Genomic DNA, 13,659 nt, shown 5'->3' with positions numbered 1-13,659 from the left:
AACACTAGTCCTTCAGTCCATTAGTTATAAACACAATTATTGTACTTTTAGTCTATTAACTGTTTCCATTAATACTGTATACTTGTTACAATTAATGAACCAATATTGGTCTGCTAATATTAACTAAATTCCACACTTAATTTAGGTTTCCTTAGTTTTTAACCAAAATAGCCTTTTATTTTTTATTTCAAGATCACATCCAGGACACTCATTATATTTATTGGCTGCTGCTTTCATTATTTCAACTTTGTGTGTGTGTGGGTGTGAGAGAGAGAGAGAGACAGAGTGAGAGAGAGAGAGAGAGACAGAGACAGGGAAAGAGACACACATACACAGAGAGGGAGAACGTCAGTTGGAAATTTAGCCAAATACAAAATCTCACAAATTAGTGTTCTCATTTTCTCCAATACAAAAGAAAAGGGCATATGTTAATGAATTAATCTGCTGTTTTAATTATGAGAAAACCACTGTAGGTAAGGGGAAGGTCAGGTTAAAAGGAACTTGACATTTGGAGAGACCTAGAAACACGACTTGTGATTACAAGATGGATTAGCAAAATCTAAAAGGCAAGGGTGAGGCGGAGTTGTGTGAAAATGTAGAGCAAGAAATGGCAGTTCACACAATACAGTATTGCAGACGAAAGAAGTAATATTGTATAATCATCATCATTGCTTTAGGGGAGTTTGTTTTTAAAATCCACAGAAATGCAGTTACAATTTCCTTGCCAATATTTGTATAAAACATTTTCTAAACAAGACTGATTCATCTTACTCTGAAATGAATTGTTAGATCACAACAGAGAATGTTAAAGAGTTTGCATCCCTTATAGAAATGCCAAACATTTTACTCTGCCTGATGCTGTACTATAAATAGGGAAATTCAGATGCTAAAAATGTTCTCCATGTTGCCAAACATAGTTCCTTAGCATCTACTTTCAAGTACAAATGATGTATTCTTCTAAAGTTTGAAAATGAAAGCTACTTACAGTTCATAGAGTTAAAACATACATCAATTAATTGTAAAAGGTATATCATTTATGTATATTCTTTTTCTTAGATCATATTCACCGAAATTATTTTTGGACTCTTACCGCAATTTTATTAAAGAGTAGGTACTCTGATGACAGTTGAATGTTTAAACTAACAATAAAAATGCCCAACAGCATTAATATTGCTGGAAAATAATGGTGCCAATTTAAATCATTTTGAAATTCTTTAGCTGCATTTGGATGTAAAGATGCAAAATTTACTTACTGTAATAAAGGTAGACATGGAAACTCAGAAGCCCCCAAACGAGATGGTACAAATAATGTCCCAATATCCAAGAACACAAAGAAATTAAAGTCTTAGAAGTATTACTTAATTGAGAAAAATAGGACTTCTTAGCAAGAAATCACCTTTTGTTGTAAAAAAAGAACAATAAACAGAGGATGTGTCATTGATTTATGATTGGTGCTTCGAAATCGTATACATATCTACATATGTATCTTGTTATCTTGCAATAACAGAAGAAAACATAAACAGTATGGAAATTTGTATAACTCATTTGAAGCTGGCATTCATTTGAAAAGGTGATCCATGATGTTCACTGAGAGTAGGGACAGGAAAACTACAGGATTACTCTTGCAAATGGAAGGAGCAAGGCAGGGCGAGAGTGGTTTATAACATTGCCTTCCATGTGTTTCTGCAATTCAGCAGACTTCAGTTTACCAGTCATCTCCTTGACAATGACAAGATTCCCCTTAAACTGAAAACAAATACTGCAATCTTTTTCCTGGTTTCATTAAAGACTTGCAGAGTTATGTTTCTGCAAACTTCCTTGGGAGATAGCTTAATTATTTTAAAAATGTATGGTATATAAGAAAGAAGTGACTTAAGTAAAATTTGTTTATTTTAGATATTATTAAAGGATATATTATCAATTTCATTTAATACAAATAATTCTATTTTGACTCTATTTAACAAGTGGTAACTATTTAATTTACTTTAAAATTCGTTATGTAATAAAACTCATGACTTGCAGACACATTTCTGAAATGGCATACTATTATGGGCTTGATTTGGGGAGCAATTATATAACTTTCAAATTACATTTAATATGTCATGATATAAAAATAGAAAACAACTGTTTTCAGTAACTAATGTTTGGGTAACTTGCATATAGGACAAAAATAATCCTACAATAATTTTTATGTAAAATTAGAAAACAATGAAACCGGTCAGTACATTTCTGGCTGTTGTATTTAAGCATTTCTCTACAATTAATACATATTTGGTGATGAACTGTGCTGTCAGCAGCAGGAGTGTGAGGACATGTATATTAAGGGGGTGGATGATGTTTGTTTCAAATAAATCAAAGGCCAAATTGGATATGATTGCTCCTAACTTTATCTTCTTTTAGAATGAAGTTTTTATCATACAGATATCCTAATAGGCTAATACAAAACTTACCAAATATATTAAGACATTTAAGTCAAATACAATCCATGCAACTACTATCCAGTTTAGGAAATAAAACATCCCCAGCATTAGGAAATACACATAAGAATTTTGACTAGACGATTGCTGCTTATAACATCATAATATCAGTATTTCTTATGCATATAGCCTCACTGTCTTTAATCAGATATCTATTATATGTATAAAGTAACAATACAAGACTAATTATAAAAACTAATTAAAACCACCAAGGGAGCCTGAAGTGTTGATGTGAATTATAAACGTGTTAGCTCATCTGACTCACAAATGGCTTTGTGTACTCTAAGAGGTCCTCATACAGTATTATTTTTTTTTAAATACTTAGTCATTTTTATTTGTTGATTTTCTAAGACTAGAACTTGGATTGGAATCTTTACTACCCTGAACAATGTAACAATCCCCTGGGGTCACCTCAGAATCCCAGTGATCTTTTTTTTTTTTTTTTAAAGATTTATTTATTTATTTATACAAGCACTGGGTACAGTCAGAAGCACGAGAGGGTGAGAGAATTCACCAGAGCCAGAGCGGGTAACAGAACAGGCAGATTGACAAAATACACTGCTTAGGGGAGCGGGGGGCAGCAGTAGAGGTCTGCGTGCCATGTGGGACCCTCACCTGGAGTCCGGGGATAGAACCAGCGCTGTAGAGGCTGCGGGCAGCTTCACCTCGCAGCGCTCAACCACTGCGCCACCAGGGGAGGCCCCAGAATCCCAGTGATCTTGTGAAGTGGTGATCAGAGCCTCTGACCCAGCTATGGCAGATGGTAAGAAGTCAGAAATGGGTGGGGACAGAGTTTGGGGACAGAGAACCATGTAATAATGTACATAGGGAGTCACACAAACAAGCCATGCCATGGACACTCTCTGTCCCAGAAGAGCAATTCAGAGCTAGGGCCTCCGGTCACAGAGTCTCCAGGTTCTAAGGAATATATTCCAGAGTCAAAGAGAGCTGAGGCCCAGACATCTCCACCAAACAGAACTGATCTATATCCTGTAATGTTTCAGAAAATGAGGATGATGAAGCATATCTATGCAGATCCTGAATCTCTTTGGTACCAGCCTGCCAAAGAGCCAAAATTTCCATCCAAAAGGCCACAGAATTTAAGAAAACATGAGAAAAAATTTGATCTAAAATCTGGGGACAGCTGTTTCTTCTGGGAAAAGCTGTTTTTAGCTCAGGATCCTGTTCATCATGAAGCTAGGAGTAGAGTATCCTTTCCAAACTGTTCATTAGAAAGACAGGATAAATTTGGGTTCTATCAAATAACCATGAAGTTCTGTCAAAAAACCATTTCAGAGAATCAATTCTGCACATGAACTTCCATGCTGCTTCCCTCTTTCCTGCATTATGTTCCTGGTGCCTCATTCTATCCCCACCTCTTTTTTAACTTTGTCTTGACGTGTTACATAGCATATCTTATACTTCTAAGCCTTTTGGACAAGATAAAGCATAAGCAAACAATCACCAGTTTATAAAGATATAAAGAGCTTAGAGATAATCCAGCTCTATCCTCCATATTTTACAGATGAGAAATCAGAGGCTCCAAGGTCCCAATAACTATTGGTTTAAAGATAGTTTGGCATTAGGGATCCCAAGTGTAGCTTACTGACTTTTCGTCAACACCTTATTTATTGCCTCTTAGGGCATTCGTTTCTCTTATCTTTCTTTTTATTAAGACAGCATTACCCAAAGGTTGCTACTAGATTTCTTCCCACCGAAGAGAATAAAAATTTGAGGAACAACTGCGTTCTCCATCTTGCTTCTGGAGAGTCACAAGAAAATTCTGAGGAACATGCAATAAATAACTTAATTCTGTTTCACCCACATCTCTCAAAGATATCTAACCACAAATAAAACCTTTTGTCTTATTTCACTTAGGGGCATTGGTGAGAAGGTGCACCCATTAACACCCCAGAGCAAACCTGAGATGTAATGGGTTAGGCAAGGCCTCAGTAAGGCTGGTGTCTAAATCCCCCTGCCGGTGGATGAGAAGAATACCCACCAGTTTATTAACTCCAAAGGGAAATGCCAATTAAGCAAGGTCCATTGTATACAGAAGCTACCTGTGGTTGGGTATGTGGAGCTCAATGGCCTAGACTCTGGTACAGATGGTCATGACACCAATGTTGTCTATATCATCTCCTGCTGGGACCCTGGACAAGTCTCTCACCCTTTTAGCATCAGTTTCATCTTCAGTAAAATGGGGATAAGAAATAGTAGTCAAGTAGATTAAATGATTTCCTACTTGCAAAGTCCTTATAAATGTTTGTTAAATAAGATTGTGCCATTAAGCATTTACTCCAATTTTTCTCTACTGGTATGCATTTCCTTTCATAATAGACAAAAATCAAATATAACGTGGTAAATGGAATATTACTCAGCATTCAAAAAAGATAAACACATGCAATTTGCAGCAACATGGATGGCGCTGGAAGGGATCATGCTCAGCGAAATAAGTCAAAAAGAAAAAGAAAAATACCGGATGGTCTCACTCATAGCAGGAATCTAGAAAACTTAAATAAGGGATCAGGAAAATGAATAACTATAAGAAAGTGAAAATCAAAATCAACAAAAAACTATGAACCAGAGACACTTTTTGGGGGGTGGGGGCCGGGAGGGGAGGGATTGGGGTCAGAATGGGGCATGTGCAGTTGTATGGGGGAATATATAAAAATAAAATTTATTATTTAATAATAAAAAAAAAAAACAAATATAACGTGGTAAAAACAAGGCCCTTGCATGCCTCATTTTAAGACAGGCTGTTAACTAGGTCACAAGAATACAAGTCAGGCTAGAATGGGCAACTCTGCTGTTAGAGGTGCACATAGACTTAGTTGCCTTTGAGCTCCCTATGTTTTCTGGGGGGCGTTATTCTCCCCAGAAAATTATGTGGAGGGCCGGGCTGTCAACCATGTGCGGAGTGATCTGGCCTCAAGTGCAGTGGTTCCTGAGGATTCTGGCAGACAGGAACAGCAAGGCATGAAGGAGGCAGAGCCAGCAGACTCACAGATGGACCAGTGATTACCCAGCAAGCTGGCACTTTCCAGGGCTCACCAGCCCTGCTTCCACAGGCACAGCTTCCAAGGAGCCCTGGGCAAGAGCAGCAGGAGCTGGGTAGGCCTCTATCTTCCCAACCTTAGGTGACCCTTAACTTAGTTGTTAAAAGTAATAAAATAAAAACTTTAAAAACATAAAAGAAATGAAACAGATTGAAGCAATAAAGGGAAACAATTTGGTAAGACCTTGATTATTTTTTCTTTAGTATTTACTTGAAAACATTCATATAAATTATATTTAGTTTTTATAAGGTTAACACATATATCTTTATGAAGATTGTCAAATATGTTGAAAACATATTTATGAAGCCGCTGAAATGTAGGGGAGGGTGTGTGTGGGGGCTTCCCCCTATCAAGAAGCAATTCTTGGGCATCAGTAGGAGGGTGTTCAAGAATTCAACTGGACTCAGCTAAATGCTGACACTACCAATGGGTAGCAGCAGATTCCAGAGAAAAGGGGCGGAGTCTTCCAAGACTCAGGCTTACTCATGTTTCTTACCAACTGTGGAGTTTCCACAACCCCCTCCTGAGACTTGAGGTTCCAGCTGCTAGCCTAGGTTATTACCTGTGTTTCTCGTTAAGTGGCAGTATATCAGAATTCCCTACAAACCCATCCTCAGGTTCTACGAATTTGTTTGAGAGGCTCACAGAACTCAAGGAACCCGTTGACTCACTAGATTTTCGAGAGATCATCTGAGCCCTCTCCAGGCATGCCATGTTCCCCAAACTTCCAGTGTTCAGCAACCTGGAAACTCTTTGAATCTCCCCCTTTTGAGTCTGGTTACACAGTCCTTCTTGAGTGATTAAACAATTGGTCTTTACTAATTAATTCAACCTCTGGCGCCTCTCCCCTCCTGGGAGGTCTGTTTGGAGGTGGGACCTAAAGTTCCAACTTCCAATCACTACATTGGTTCTCCTGGCAACCTGTGCCACCCTTAGGTGCTTATAAAAGCCATTTTAATTACATAACAAAAGACACCTCTATACTCTCAACACTAGGAAATCTCAAAGCTTTTGGGAACTGTCAACCAGAAACTGTGGAGAAAAGCCAAACATATATGAGAAATAAATGTTCAATCATCTTAACGACCAAACATCTATTTCTTGCATGCAGAGTATCACATGCATTTAAAAGACTGAGACATTTGAAAACAACAAAGCAGATAATGTACATGAATGATATCCAAGTGGTAGAGTAAAAGATTTTCTTCAGGTATATGAGATTTTTATGAACCTATATAAGGTTTATTATTATGATTATATAATAATCCAATGACTGTATACTAATGTCATTACAACTGCAATTTTAGAAATCTCATAATTTATATAACATAATTCTTGTAAAAATAGGCAGCTACTTCTTACAAATACAAGTCAACATTGGGGTGTATGATGCATCTCTCTTGAGGATAAGGAAGGGAGGACCCTATAATTTGGTTGGGAATGGCCCCCACACACCTGTTCTCGGGGGTTCTCCAGGTTTCCAGTTACATGCTCTGTCTGTGAACACAGGAAACCTGTGTTCACAGACATGCTCTGTCTGTGAACACAGTTTGGAAACATCTTTTACTGCTCTAGTAAGATACACACATGAGCTCCTCAAATACCTGGGGCTCTCAGGTACCTGGGGTGCAGTCCCTACGTTCAGGGGTGGGCACAGGTAAACACAGAGCCTTGTGAAGCAGACACACCAGGTCTCAGTTTTGGTTTACATTTCCACCAGTTTCCAAAACAGGATATGCACACCACTTTGGACCTCGGCATTTACAGTTGTTGCTTTTAAAGTTCTGAACATTTTAGGCACAGCGTCCTCTCTCACTGTTCTGACAGGCACATCTTTTAATGTGTCTTTTTCCTCTCATCTTAGGCAGCTCACCCTCGCTTCTGTGAATCACCAGATGAGGAGAGTAGGTGAGTTTCTCTTATACCAACATGTGAATGTTTAGGGAGCAATCTCCAAGCAGGCCAGGTGTGTTTATAAACTTGTGTGATTTTAATTTTTGATACCGTGGTATTTAGAGTCATATTGCTACCTTAAAGACTTTTTTCATGTTAAATGTGTGATGTAATGTGAAGAAAAACAGCACTTAGAGGAAAACTATTTCTCAAAATTATGATTTGCAATCTACAGAAATGAGAAGCTATTAAAAATATATATTTTTTAAAAAGCTCTAAGCTGATTCATTGCTTAAGATTTTCAGATTCCCCACTGCTCTGCTATTTTCCCATTCTGTATGCACAGCGCAGATTCCTGCCAAGCCTATTACAGTGAACAAACAATGTCTTCTCTGTCAGAACAGAGAATGAATAGTATCACAAAATTCTCCTCTAATGTACAGCCTCCATTTCCCCACCCAGCCCCTTCAGAAGAGAACAACCAGGATGAGGGCAGATGAGGAAAACATTATTCTCCGCTTGCCAATCTGAAATCACGTTCTAGCAAGCTAGGGACGAAGTAATGTCAACTATATATTAACTGCTAAATAGAGAAAGTTGACAAGTTTATTTTCTTTTAAATTGGATCGTATATTTTTCCATTTCTGTGTGTAGTGCACACGAATATCTTTATCGGGAAGGAAGGAGGCATTTCATCAGATATAATTTCAGGGCTTAGCAAAAACAGCTTTTAGCTACAGACTAAGCAACAGGGGAACCTCACAGGAATGACACAGCAATTTGTGTTAAAATATTGGCAGCTAATTCATGAATGCTGAAACTGAGTATGAATTCAGCTGCTTTTGTTAAGCGTTTATTCCCTGCTAAGCTCACGATTCATAAAGAAAGCGCCTGGAGTTACTCTTCCGAAATGTACAGGATGCTGCTGCCAGAATTCACTTTGGTGTGTGTGCCTCCTGCTCATCTCTACTCATTCATCCAGTCACTCTCTCCCTCTCTCCCTCCCTCTCTCTTATTCATTCTCCCTCTCTCCCCTGTTCCCCCTTCCCTTCCCCTCCTCTCTCTCCCCTCCCCCTCCCCCTTCACACACACACACACACACACACACACACACACACACACACACACACACACACACCCGACACCTCCCTCCAGAAAAGATCCATTAAGGAAGGATAAGATCTTCCAAAACAAGAACTTCATGAGCATTTCTCACCAACCAACAAAAAGCTTACTTAGTAGGTATTTTCATGAAAGAATATGGATTTTTCAAACGCCTTCCATCTTCATAAATCTTGTATTATGAATCACATTTCCCCCCCACCTTGTGACATGACTATAGGATGTACTTTATTTTAACCTCTAAAGGGAATCAATCAACCCTTTCATCATAAAAGAAGAAATACTATTTTTATAATCAAGCCACACTGGCTTTTGTTTTCATGAATATCGGGGAGAGATTATCACAAAGGAAAAAGTATAGCTTCCCCTTTCCCACACACTTTTTAGTACAGCTCACTGAGCTCCCGGATTCTGATGGCATTCTCCTGGTAACACGTTGAGGAAAGACTGCAGGACACACCAGCAGCTCTGCTTTCCTCTCTCCCTCTCCCGTTTTCTCTTGTATCACCCTAGGTTTGTATGAGATGAAACAATTAAGCCTTTGTTCAGGACCACTGCAATTTGCAAATTCTAATGAAGTGCCTACCCCCTTATTGGGGCAGTGGTAATATTTACCTTGGAGAAATGTTTGTCCAAATAAACTACTCAAAATTCTGGCAATGTCTTCCCTTTGAAGGGTTGTTCTGATGAGAATTCACTCTTCTTACTTGGCCTATAACCAAAGAGAAAGAAAGTTAAGGAAAAACAACACAGATGGATAGAGACTGTGAAAGACACTTGTCTAGTTCACTGTAAAAATGAGAGATTTGTGCCAAACATTGAGCTTTATAGTCTTTCTTGAGCAAAGCCAAGTGCAAAGTGGAGGAAAAACTACAAATAGTAGTGAGTGAATCAAACATTTTCTCTGAAACAACAGCCTAATCAAATAAAAAACAATGTGCTCTTTACATATTTTTTCTAGTTCTGTGGCAAATAAAATGATGTGTTTTATTAAATCCAAAGAAGTATTACCTGAATTTGAGATAAAGCAAGTGATTTATTTGAAAAGAATATTTATGTTTTTAAGCAGGTGAGTTGTGGTTTAATTGTGATCATGTCTTACTTAAAGCAGCAGATTTGGTGCAGTATAGACAGTGTGCAGTCACATCTTCATTTGTTCCATGTAGAAATAGGAAGATGTGCTGAAATGGAGACTTCAAGGATGATTTTCTTTGACCTCCCTTCTGATTCACCGGTAAACTTCAGTCCCAACACATATGTAGTTCTGCTTATTTTGGTGCAGCTCTTTCTCCATCCCCCTCTTCTCTTTAGTTCTCTTCCCACCCTCTCCTAAGGTATTTCTTGTATAGAACCACTGATTTACATAAGACACCACGATAGGCATAGTGTTACAGGCATGGCGTGAATGAACTAGTGAATGAATGGCATATTTATACTCTGAGAGTAGCCTGTCATTGACTAAGATTCAAACTTCTCAATTACTTGAATAGACAGGTACAATTCCTGATTTGCAATGTAAAAACTTGTGAAGAACATGAGCCTTCTAGATTTGCATCTAGCGATGGATGTCCTTTCATTAGGACCACATATGATGAAAGATTGAGTGTTGCTTTTTTTCCACAGCAGAATCAGAAGATTATTTATATTATCTTGAGATACATCTATTGTTTCCCTGACAGTTACCAAGTGAGAAATGGCTGCCTTTTGTTTGCTGCTGCATTCAGCTGTATTATTATTTTCTTTTTTAGAATAAGTCCAAAGAGATCAGAATAAGATACACCATCACGGGCTGTCTTCCTCCAACCTGACTCCAGGTCTTTTGACTGTCAATCAAGCAATATGAGAGGGCAGGGCTTCACTGGGTGAAAAGCTTGACAGCTGGGAGACATTTCCACTTATCTTTTACCCTTTCATTAGATTTCAAATCAAACATCCTCTTAAATCCCTGACAAACAGATGTATTTAGATGTGAATTCCAAGTATAAATCTCTCCACTTCCCTCTCCATGTCAGCAAGGTCAGTCCCAGAGAACTCCCCTGAATTCATCTGATGATCTAAAACAAATTGTTGTAGTTAAAAAAAATGATAATTTTTCTTAAAATGTCAAATCTTTTTAATATATATTAGAAGTATGTTGGTATGGAGCTTCTCAAGGACTAGATATAAGCAAAGAAATTGATTTGAAAATTGAATATGACTTGACAGTTAATTTAATGACATAAAATAATTTTGCATTTTCAGGATATGCAGTTCATGAATTAAAATTATTCCAGGGAGACAAGGCATCAAAACAGTGTGGAAGCACAGACTTGAGTGACTCTACTCCAAATTCATGTTTGACTTTTGAAAACTATACTTAGAGGCAAGATATCTACTCGATATGAAAGTAGAATTATAAAGCTTAATTAGGAATTCTCAAATTCAAAATAAACTTAAAGGTAATCTATAAATCAACCCTACTTGATACTTGAACGCTTTCTATAATGTCTGTGATATCCAGCTTGTAAGTGTAAAGTTAAAAGAACATGGTTTAGCAAATCAGTTAAAAGTTCTAAACACTGAGTAAAACTCAATGGCTAACATACAGTAATGATTCAATATTTACTCACTAATTTAAAAAAAATCAGAGCAGACTAGAGAGTATTGCTATTAAAAACAAACAAACAAACAAAAAAACAAGAAAATATTCTCTCAGTCATTGCAGAAAGGAATAGGACTACAGGTCGCCCATGACAGGCACACTACCATAGCAACGTATCACACGTGCAAATGCTATCTAAGTAAATACTATGCTTTACAAGTTTTTCAATGGAAACAAACCAATAGAAAAAGAGCAAATCTGATTATAGCCTTATACAGTCTTCATCCATAATGAAGGGTTTCCAAAAGTAATCCCCGTTGTCTGCCTGGGAATTGCTATCAGGTGTGAGCTATGGGTAAGGAAGTTTCTTCTGCATTCCAGTGGTTTAGTGCCTTCAACCTTGTTTGCGTTCTAGTTCTAACTTTTAGAGTCATGCAGAACAAGTCCAATATTCAGCAAGCTTTGAAATACTTAAAGATACCTATTTAAAGAAGTTCCTGTTCCCCTGTCCTTGAGCTTCTCCTTCTCCCTTTCAAAGAGTATAGCTTTGAATAACACCGGCAAGAGCACAAAGGCTGTAGAAAAGCCTTGGGATTGGGTCAGGTCTGTTCACAAGAACACAGTAGGCTGAGAGTCTACCTCAGATATAAATCTCAAACAAGGAGAAGTGGCCAAAACCCGAACACAATATCTAGTGAACAAGGTAACCTTGATCCGACCTATAAAACAGTCCTTGTCTAGATTGTGTTTCTGTGCAAAAAGAACAAGTGAGGAGGAAACAGGAGAAGACACCCTGGAGACTGACACTTTCATTTTGGGGTTGTTTTGTTTTGAATGACCAAGATCAATAGCAATTGTCCAGGTGAAGTAGCACTTTATCAAAGAACAGTAGAAAAGGACTCTTACTCTGCTTAGTTCAGATGTTACACTTTTACTTAGAAAGTCAATGATCACAGAAGATTTTTTCATCAGCTACATTATGCTGTTGGCATCCAGTTCTTATACTTGACTAACAAAATCTAATTTATTTCATATGTGATACTGCTAAACCATAGCTCTCCTTATTGTCTTTCTGCAACTTAATTGGTGGTGGTAGTAAGGTGCTTTTACATTCCCTGTGCCATTTCTGCCTCTAAGATTTGGGTTATTGCATGAGGTGTCAAGATGTTCTTGACTTGTTACTCTTACTTATGATTACGTTAGGTATGTCTCCTAGCTTTGGGCTATGAGGTTTCAGAGTTTTATCCAAGGGAGGCCTAATGTTGAATGGAAGAAGATTTTGCTCAAATACCAAAAACCTTTCTTCAGGAAAATAGCAAGTTATGAATTAGTTCCCTCTATATATTCTTACCAAACCAGTTATTAATTCAGCTAATTATACATATCCCCTATTTGTCTCAAGGACAGATGTTAGCAATTTGATAAGCTTTTGGTATAAAATTCAAATATACATAGATATGAATTAACGCATATTTATTGATCTATCTGAATTCTATGATGGGCTTAATAATTTGTCAATACAACAGACATAAACTTCAAAACATAGACATTTCCTTCCATTAAAATTTTAATATTCAGTCCTTCACAGTAATCATGAAAGAGAACCATACTAAATATGTTCAGCATGCAGCAATTAGAGGTAGCTAAAGACAGCCAATGTGGGCTGTGCAATTCTGGAAAACCTAACTTAGGGTACTTTCCCCTTCCTTCTCCTTGGATACTTGTTTTCCTCAGTGGCACCTCTCTCCTTGCTAAGCTTGCTTGCATTTTCTGGGAGATTTTCTTGCTGGGCCTCCCAGCTATGCCTCTCATCATTCCCCCCGCCCCCCACCCCAGCTGCTTTACTCACACTTTCTGCCTTCCTGGTATTGACGGTATTCACAGTTCTAGTTTTCATGCCATCTGAAGTCTCCTGCCTCATTTTTCACACACTCTAATAGCTGAGATCTCTGATGTAGGCAAAGCAACAGTCCATTAAGAAGCCAGTGTTTCTGGGGTTTAATTTTCCTTACTGACAACAGAAAAATGGAGGGACAAAAAGTGTTCATAAGAAAGGACAGTTCACAGACGTGCCTACAAGAGGCCACTATCACAGAAGAAGACAAGAAGGTGAAAAAAATCGAGCTTTTTTTAAGCATCAGAAAGATTATGACAGTGGGAAAATACTTCCCTCTGAAAAATCCTTCGCAGTGGTGCAATTTAATGAAAATAATCCCCTTTCTTGAATTCTGGGGAGTCCATGATAAAAATCCTTAACCAGGCCTCCCTGATGGCGCAGCGGTTGAGCGCTGGGTTGCGAAGCTGCCCGCGGCCACTGCAGCGCCGGTTCGATCCCCGGCTGCTCCCCGGCCACTGGAGGAGGGTCCCACATGGCGCGCAGACCTCTCCTGCCGCCCGCTGCTCCCCTCAGCAGTGTACTTCGGTCCTTCTGCCTGTTCTGCTCCCCGCTCTGGCTCTGGTGAATTCTCTCACCCTCCCGCGCTTCTGACTGTACCCAGTGCTTGTATAAATAAATAAATAAATCTTT

The 13,659-nt window shown here is 38.3% G+C and overlaps 1 protein-coding gene across 1 annotated transcript in view; it reads right to left on the bottom strand.

Moving 5' to 3' along the window:
• PAG1 (phosphoprotein membrane anchor with glycosphingolipid microdomains 1) overlaps positions 1 to 13,659 on the bottom strand; it is a 130,458-nt gene that overhangs the window by 41,942 nt on the left and 74,857 nt on the right. Inside the window, exon 3 of the mRNA XM_037504902.2 lies at positions 9,167 to 9,263. The gene's annotated coding sequence lies outside the window, so the exon portion shown is untranslated. The remainder of the gene's footprint in view (positions 1 to 9,166; positions 9,264 to 13,659) is intronic.

The sequence above is a fragment of the Talpa occidentalis genome, unplaced genomic scaffold (assembly GCF_014898055.3).
Source record: "Talpa occidentalis isolate TD23 unplaced genomic scaffold, MPIMG_talOcc4v2.1, whole genome shotgun sequence".
Classification (NCBI taxonomy): domain Eukaryota; kingdom Metazoa; phylum Chordata; class Mammalia; order Eulipotyphla; family Talpidae; genus Talpa; species Talpa occidentalis.
Note: the sequence above shows the minus strand (reverse complement) of the source record. Positions and strands in the feature narration are given on the sequence as shown.